Here is a 9,481-nt window from a genome sequence, read left to right on the forward strand (position 1 = left end):
GCTTGGCAGAGAGGCACCTTACTGTCTGTTGGAGGTAAAAGTGAAGCACAGTGGACTTACAGACCCTGTGAGAATGGCTCAATACCACAAGTGAAGGTCACCACTTCCTACAAATGAAACATCTTTGTCTGTTTACTTAAAATAACTCCACGTGCCCCACATTTCCAAGATATATATGTAAGTCTTAAGGCACTGTTAACAAGATGAAATAAAAGCAAAATCATGCTTGTGTTTGCTTGTCCTGAAATCCTACATAAGCGGCTTTTTTCTGCTCTTTTTAGATTTGTGGTGCTTAGCTGCTTACATACACTCAGTGAAGGAGGAATTTTCTTGTGCCAGCCTTACATCCTCTGGGCACATCCACAAAGGCAAATCTTTGTTTTCTTTCCATCCCAAACATCTCCATGGTTTTTCCCCAGTTCAGCTTCTTACCTTCTTCACCAATTAAGATGACCTTTTGCTTTCGGTGAAGTAGCATGCTGCTTCAAAATCACTTCCTTCCCCCAAACTGCATATAATGCATTTCCCCTTGGCCCGCATCGGTGGAGCACTTCTTAAAGCCAGCCTGGAGAGACCTACCGAGCGCTGCTTATTTCTGTAGGATGCCTGGGCTAAAAACAAAGCATGTTTGAGCTTGGAACACAGAATCAGACTGCAGAGGAGTAAATTATGTGTGCAAATGGTACTTTTAACATTAAGAGTCAGAAGAAAAGTAACGACTGATTTTAATGGGGAATTGATTTTTTTGTCCCACCTTCTTTTGTATTCTGTTGAATGTGTTTTATTTCACACTTCCCCATCAAATTCTAATTGGACATTTAGATTTGCATTCTAGGGTCTACTCATCACTGTCTATGTTATTACTTGTGCCTACAGCTGTAGGGGATGAATGTCTATAGGACAAATATTTGCTAAGGCTCATACAACGTAAAAAAAAAAAAGTTTATAGTGGGGAAAACATACATGCAATGTGCAGCCAAAGCAGGGAAGGGCTGCAGGGCAGCACTGCCCCTGTGCTAAGGCTGAGCTTTACCTGTCAGCTTCCAGGAAGTGTGTGGTTTGAGGGCTGTGAAACAGAAGCATGAAAGGAAATACCTCCTGCATCCTGGCACTGAGGAAACCCATCACAAATATCCTAGAAAGCATTTTTGGCATCTGTCTGACTAATGTAATATGACTTCTTGGTAGGCTCAGCCTCTAAATTAAGAACCGGGTGTGCCTGTGGTCTCGTTTGAACAGCTGCCACTTGGCAGGTGATCTACAGCTGAAGGTTTTTTGGCCACTGATTTCTGAGCTCCCCTGGAACAAAGTGGGGCAGGGAGAGGTTAAAGCACTGCGGTATGACATGGAGAAATGGTCTGATAGCTGTCTAAAATGTCTTTCATTAGTAAGCCATCTGTGACAAACTGCGAAGAACATTGGTGTAACTCTCCATACTGGATGGATGTGTGGCAGGGTCAGAGCAAGGGTGATAAATGGGGAGCAAGGAGAGAGGGTGGGACGTGCAGCTGAGTTTGAAGCATCACATCTAAAGGCATAGTCCCATCTGGTTCAGTAATAAAATATGCATTATTTCAGTATGTTTCTAATCCCTGAAGCTTGCTTTTGTGGGTTTGGCAGAAAAAAAGTGTTGATTTTCATCACAAAACTTGAATTATCTTAACCCTAAATATCTCCCAGAAGAAAACGCAAGCAGCAGTGGATTAATGTCACAGGTGGAGCTGCAAGACAGGCATCAAAGTGCCCTGCCTGCTTTTCAGACACCATCCCCCAAATGCTGCCTGGAGAGCTGACAAGCAGTGCAGATGATGCCTCCACAACCCCTCCAAGGAGGGGAGGAGGTAAGCAGCTGCAGTGTATGAGGGGAGCTTTCTACCATCAGCTGTGAAATAACGTTTTGGTGAATAATTTCTTTAACAGGCAGGTTGAACAGCATTAGTGTACTCTTGGTCTCAGCAGGCAGGATAGTGCTGGCCGTGCAGCAATTTCCCTGGCTTTTTCTGGGTATTTCCATATGGTGTGATCAGTGCAAGGAGTTCTGTCACCATCTTGTGGAAAGGGCAGTGCCTGAGTTGGATGATGGGCAGTGAGGGGACATGGCAAAATGGCCCAGTGCTTCCTGTACCCTCAGACTACATCTTCCACCAGGACACGGGTAATGTCTTGCAAAATAATTCCTGTAAGTGAATTGTTAAGGAAATTGTATTCCTATTAATTTCCTGCCTTCTTCTTGGGGTCCAGTGTTATGCTAAGCTGCTGACTTGTACTGCGTTATTCTGCTTTGCATAGTAATAGATAAGATACATTGCTGATGCAATTTGAAATCCCATTGCTAGCGATTCCTGAGGTACCACTGCTCTTTCATACAAAATGCGGTTCAGCTCTTTGTTCGGTTTTATATGTGTCAATGTGAGTTTTACTTAAGTAAAGGTTTCTGAATCTGGCTCCTGCTAGGCTTGCAGGTCTGGTTCTTATGCAGACAGGAGCCCTATGTGGAATAATAGCAAAATATGAAAAACTTTGAAATCGCCCTTCCACCTTCCTGTCCTTGAACAGTTGAAGTCAAGTTTGGAAACTATAGTGCTCTGTCTCTTGAGTTGTATTAAGTACCTATACTTGAGGTTCCTTTAGACAGAGTAAATCTTGGCTGACTCAACATGTTTCCATCCAAGAAACTTTATACTTGTATTACGTGCACAAAAACAGCATTAAAGAAAACTAATGTTTGATCTATTATACTGGGCAATAGCACACTACAGGTGGCTGTGCCTATTGGGTATATGCATTACCTGATGCTGTACCAATCTCCTAGGATAATTTCCCCCCCTGCCACGGCATCCAGAATTGAGCTTCAGTTGAGGCACTCAGCTCACCTGAAAACAGTGTTTGGTTTTGTAGAAATAAGTGGCAAATGGTAGAAATTAATGATAGGTGAGGCAAAAATGGTTGGATGCCATTTGTGGGTCCTGGGATCTTAAAACATTGCATTTTTTGGTGCCAGTCTGTTTGCTGACATGCTGCTTTCATGAATCTCATCATTAGTGCTGCAAGCACGTGAAGTATAAGTTAATTCTGCTGTAACATGATTATTAAATCCATTAATCAAAGGCTGGAGATCCGTAATTAACTTATTCTCCAGCATCAAGTAAATGATTCTGTTGTGAGCTTTAAGAAAGCAACTGTTCACTAATATGCAAAATACAGTGGGGCTATTAGACTATAAGGCTCTTTAATTGTATAATTAAATTATAAATTTTGCATATTTTAATAACATATATTTTAATTATTTTCTTTGTAAAGTTAAAATGGAGGATCATTATTCTTGCCTTTTTTTTTTTTTTTTTTTAAGGTTTTACATGTAATTTACCAAAACCAAACAAATAAAAAAATCAGTGGCTATCTCCTGCTTGTAAGTTGACTGCTTTCATGTAAGGCTTTTGGTGACGCAGCTTGGACCTGTCTTCAGCAGTGGCTGGCTATTCTCCCATTCCACGTGGCAGCAGCATCATTGTTGGTGGCTGTAGGCACACAAATTTTAACTTGCATAAAGAAGGACCTGCTAGTACTGTTCTAGTACGAAATGTGTATGTTTGATTTAATATAGGCTTACTGATTCCTTTTCACACAAATAAGTCTGGAATTTCATTTTAAAAAGCTAGTATTTCCTTCCAAGGGGCCAGATATTTCAAGGGTGCTTTTTGAGCCTGCTTCGTGTCTCTGCTATCCTTTAAGTAGACCAAATTTCTGAAAGCTTTGTAGTTTTACCCAAGCCTCCTGTCCCATAACAAGGAGGTGATACTGGAAACATTTAGGGAGTCAGCAGTAGGTAATCTAGCATTTCTCTGAAGCCATATTTCTGAGGGGTGAGAGTTACGGTGAGGAGACTTGCACAGAAAACTTCACAAGGGTATTTCCCCCATGCATCCTGCCCGCATTTCCAGCCTGGCAAATTTTAGTTGTACATCTTAACCTTTCTCTATTACACGCTTTAATCACAAATGCAATATAGAAGCAATAGCCAGCATCATTCTCCTTCCTCTTGAGCGAGGGGGGCATGGTTTGTCCACCTTCTGCCTTAATTTTAGAGAGACGTAATGGAAATACATGTCCATGTCTTGCACAGACCACAGTATTTTCAGGTGTCATGTTTTACTGCAGCAGATGCTGCAGTTTAATGCAGTGTGAAACAATTTGTGTGTCCAAGGCAGTTGCTGTCTACATCAATAGTGGCACAGTAGAGGTACAAGGTAAATCAGGGCTTCAAAGACACTGGAGTTTGGGGAAAACATATCAAACCTCACCACACAAAACCAGACAAAAAAATGAAGAGCACAAGAAAGCATGTCTTGCTTGTAGATGGTAGCACCTACAGCAAGAGAGAAATGGGGCTGGGGGACCTGGAGGCAGCGAGCAGGAAGGGGTTGGAGATACAGGTGAGGACCTGGGATCCCCAGCCTGGCCAGGGTTGTGGGAGGCACCCCCTCACCCACATCACCAAGGGATGGATGGTATGAGTGGCTAGCAATGTCCGTGTGTGTGCCCCTGGCTATTCTCAGCCCCTCCTGTGTGCGACTTTCAGCAGTATGTTTGAAGACTGGCCTGGTCCTTATTGCAGACCTGCAACAAACATGCTCTGAGCACTTGCAGAGAGGCTGGAAGAAATAATTATCAAAACCAGCATGGTTCTGGGTCCGCCAATATTTTGAGGTGCTTCCACCTAACAAAGACTGGAAAGTAATGTTAGCTTTGGCCAGTGGCTGCTGAGGGCCAGGTGTATCTGTCTGTCCCTCCATTTCCCCGCATAGGGATGGTAACAGGAGGCAGACAAGTAAGTTTAAGCCCAAAAATGACACTGATGGTGCTACTGGTTATATGTAGCAGCAAAGTTCTTAAAAAGACCAAACCACAGTGTTTCCTGGGAAAGCCTAATAGAGAGAGGGAGATCTCCGAAATTTGCAGACAATGAATACAGAGTAATTTTTCTTGGTAACCGTAATGTTGATGGATAGGACAGTTTGCTTTGTCCAGTTTATATAAGAGCAGCTGATATAAAATGACTTCATAGCTGGATATTTATGAGAAGTTTCATTTCTAATAATATAGTTTTTGCCTCTGGCAGTGGTGTGGTTTAGCCCTGTTATTACTGGGAACTAAATCTTTAGGATATTCTAACTATAACTGCAGGGCCTGTTTGATCTACCCGGCGAAGTTAATATTTTCCAAAGCAATTGAAACTTCACAATGGAAAGTCTCATTAGCAAAAACTACCTGTCCCTAAAACCAGCCAGGAAATCAGGCGCAGAGAGGAATCTTGGGGGATTTTCTTTCAGCTTCACCTGCTTTTTCTTGTACAGCAATACTCAAGAAAGTAATTTTCCATTACAGCAAATGTACAGATAGACTAACAATCCTTCTCTAGCAAAGCAACTAGAAACCAGTTTCTGATATAAAGCAAAATTCTGTCAGCTCGTTTCTGCTGCGCATGGATCTTGCAAAATATACTCTCATCGCTTGAGAGAAGCAGGAGTCACCCCCGGTGCCAGACCCTGCCCCAGGCCAGCATTGCTGTCTGCAGGAGAAGGGCACGGAAGAGGTGCTAGTACCCCACTGAAACTTCCAAGGATGTTCTTTAAAGTGTGAGTCTTTCCTGTTTTGAGCCAGAGCAGTGGTATAAAAGGAATATTCTCAAGTGATTCACTTACCCCTCTGGAGCATACAGAGCTAAGGGCTGCAGTCAGTGAGGCCCATGTAGGCCCATGTTAGGGCCCCGTGGTCCCGCAACAGTGTGGAAAGGCAGAGTGGGATCTCCTGGAGCTGCTAGCTGGGCTGAAGCCTCCCTTTCCTTAGGCTAAACCATAAATCTGACTCCAACCCCTTCTTCTCATGTCTCCTTCAAAGACACAATTAGCTCTGACTGTTGTTACGAAGAGAAGTAAGTCCACAACAGACATAGGTTCAGGCTGTGAGCTCTGGTAATAGAGCTTCCAAAAAGTCTTGCAAAAAGTCTATAGCCTGGACAATGGTGTCAGATCAAAATGACCTAGCAAAAAAGCTGGAGAAGAGAGCAGGAATCTGCTTCCCACCACTGTGCTTTTCAGTGGGAATAGTTCCAGAACTCAACGCTTCTGACAAACATTTTTCATCTGTGACCAGAGAGCTTGAAAGGAGATGCACGGTACTGCCTGGTGGAGGGGACATGCAGACTGTGTGGGGAGGGGAGGCTCTGCTGGCTTTAGGCTGGGGTGCTTTGGGCACCTTGAGTTATGCAGCAGTAGGAGGTGGAAGTGAGAGAGGACAGGAGGAAGCTTCAGAGTGAATAAGGACAGAAAGCAATGCCTGAAGCAAGCTTGGAGGGGCAGCACTAGATCCTGAAAGAAGGGCCAAGAGGACAGGTATTGCCTCTGGCTGTTAACATTTCCTGCTGTTCTCAGGGCTCTCTGTATTGCCTACAGACAAACAGGACTGCAGCAAAGAGTCCTATGGATTGGCACCCCTAGGCTTTTGGGTTCATGCCTCTGGTCAGAAGGAGTAATATCCTAACAAGGTCACTCATCTGAATACTTGGAGGCTAAAAACAAACAAACAATCAGTGGTGGCTCTCTATGATGAACGCTGAAGATGATGTCCCTCTGGGAAGATGAGGCTTGTCTAGGGATATTTGCTACTCCTACCTTTCATTAATGCTTACACCCTTGGGGTCAGGATGGGGCAGGGCTCTGGGTTGGATTTGCCAATTTCTGGAAGCACAGCGCCCATCCTGGCCCCTTTACTATCCTGCTGTTTCCAAGGGTCACAGTAACATGTGTGGTTCATCTGTGATGGCTCTTAGCTTTGCACGTTTGTTCCTAATAAAAGGCATGGAAGCTGGAAACAGCATTAAGTAAGGGAATATGAATGAAAAATATGCATAAGCATGAGTTAAGAAGTAAAGGCCTGAGTCCATTTAAACCAGTAGCCAGGCTCTCATTAAGTTAAATGGGCTCAGGATTTTGCTGAGCGCTTTTAGCTTAGCTGGCTTCCTGCTTGAGTTGGCAGGGCGAGTGTCTTTGTCCCTGTCCAAGGGCACGTACTTCAGATTGCTCTTCTGTCCAGGCTGATGAAACACTCGGTCTCAGTCTATTCCCACTGCAGCACGGCCAAACACAAACATCTTGCATGCGCTGGAAGCTGTAATGTTTTTGCAGTAAATGCTGACCTACTTGTGCTAAAGTAGATGTCTGAAAGCACAAGCTGCCTTGAAGAGCTGATCTGGTCTTACAGTTGTCGTTGCATTTCACAACAACTGACACAAACCTAAATCTGCCCTAAAGAGGCTTTCTATTAACTGACTACCTCAGCTTGTAGAAAATACCACTTAAATGGTATTCATCGATGCTGGAATGGAATGCTTTTATTATGAGTGAAAAGGATCCTGCTGTCTTGCTGCTCTCCTGTACCACAGCACATGGCAAAGGTAGACCCATTCAGGTTTGTGTTTTAGAGCCAGAGGCTGTGGGCTGCAGGGAAAGAAAAGGGCAGGACATCTCTGGGAAAATCTGAACTGATAGTGTAAAGTCAAAACTTATGGTCACCTTTGAGGGGAGTGAAATAATCTCTATATTTAAAACAAGGTGCTGCAGGTGGGCGTATGTCTTAAACTGGATAAATTTGAAATTCTGGACTGGTGGGAGGACTTGGTCCTGCAGCAATGATAAGAGCCATCTGCATAGTCTGAGCCTACCTGTGGAGCTTTAATTCTATGTTCTCTGAAGTCTGAGGATTTGTTTTCTGGGGGTCTCAGTCCAATAAAAACGTAATAGAGTACCACATTGATAAAACACTCCCTTTTTTTTTTATTTAGTGGAACTGAGAAAAAACATTGAAACAAATAACAGGCCATTTGCATCAAAATCCCTCTTCTGGTAGAGGTTGGAGGTACTCTGGAGTGTGACTGAAAAGAAAACCCCTACAATATACTGGAAAAACCCAAACCAGATGACTTCTGGATTCACTGGCTTCCAGAGGGCCAAGTTCTCAGGACAACATGCCTCCAGACAGTTCAGTGCTAAACAGGTGCAGCTGCCCAGTCAACCCAGTTAAAGCGCTGTCCCTGTAAAGGCAGGAGCCAGCATCTTGCTGGTACACCCTGAATCTGAAAATCTTCCGTTTCAAAACTGTGCTACTATACATGCCCCTGCTTAGGATCTGCGATCTCTCTGTAGAGTACACTGATATTATACAAAAGTCTGTGTTCCGCATCTAGAATGAAATTTGCTTCCTTTTCTGAGTTCAGAATTCATAACTCTTCTGTTCATTTAGCTTACTGGCAGGGATGATCACCCAAATGTTAGCTCCCAAACTATGGATTTCTTGTTTGCAGTTGTAAGTACCTGCACTAAGCTGGTGGAGAAAATAAGACATAACAGATCTTTGTGCCCAACCACAGCAGCTTGCAGTTCAATATTAAATTCTCCTGGTGAATTGCCAATACAGTAAGACACAGTTAAGAAGTGTTTCAAACCACAGGAACTTTGAGGAAAACTGCAGTCTGAGACACAGATCTCAAAAGGGGAAAGAGAAAGAAAATGCATCACATTATTCATTAAAGACTTAATGCTCGCCTCAGATTAAGAAGCAGCCCATTGTCTGATCCCAAGTGTAACAACAGGTTGCAATTTAAAACAGCTTCATTAATGAACAGAGAAGTTATTTCAGTGAGAATCTGGAGAAAACCTGTGCTAATTACCAGTACTAAACAGTCTTTCCTTATAAAGACGTGGCTTGCTGGCTGTGCGTTTTGACACTTAAGTACAGTAAGCAAAGGAGAGTGGTTTCTGCTACCAACTCCTTCAGTAGGTTTGAAATGGAATTAACCTTTTAAAAATGCAAAGTATTCCTTACAGCAGATGGTAGTGTTTGCATATACAAATACCTTTTGGAAGTCATAATGTAAACCGCATGCTCTGAAACAATAGGATTCCCGAGCTGAACCCTTCATCCTCCTGAAAATTAAAAATAACACTCCCCAAGCTCAGACCAGTGGCTGCGGCAGCAGGACCAGCTCCTGCCTATGCTGGGATGAAGTGGGCACAAGAAAATTTAGGGGAAGAACATAGGCGAGGGGCATGGAAGGAAGCAGGGGGATGCTGGGATGTACTAATAGGTGGTATTTCTCAGTCACTTGCTGCTACACTCTTTAGACAAATATGCATGATGCATTAGCCTAATTTAGCTTTCCTCTATAGTGCAGCTCCTTCATATTTTAAACTGTATAAATTAATCCTCAAAATGCTTTATGCTGCTGTGGCTTGACTGCCTTTGGTCCCTGTGCTAGCTAGAGTGACTCTCCATAGTCATGAGGTTTTATATTCCTCTGTGTTGCACCAGTTACAAACATTTGCATCTCTTGAAAGTTCCTCAAGTTGCCTGTATTGCCCGACTGCTGCTCACTATCCCTTGTGCTTTCCTATGCTAACACACATGCACAAGCATTTGTCCACAA

The sequence above is a fragment of the Falco biarmicus genome, chromosome 8, assembly GCF_023638135.1.
Source record: "Falco biarmicus isolate bFalBia1 chromosome 8, bFalBia1.pri, whole genome shotgun sequence".
In the NCBI taxonomy this organism is placed as follows: domain Eukaryota; kingdom Metazoa; phylum Chordata; class Aves; order Falconiformes; family Falconidae; genus Falco; species Falco biarmicus.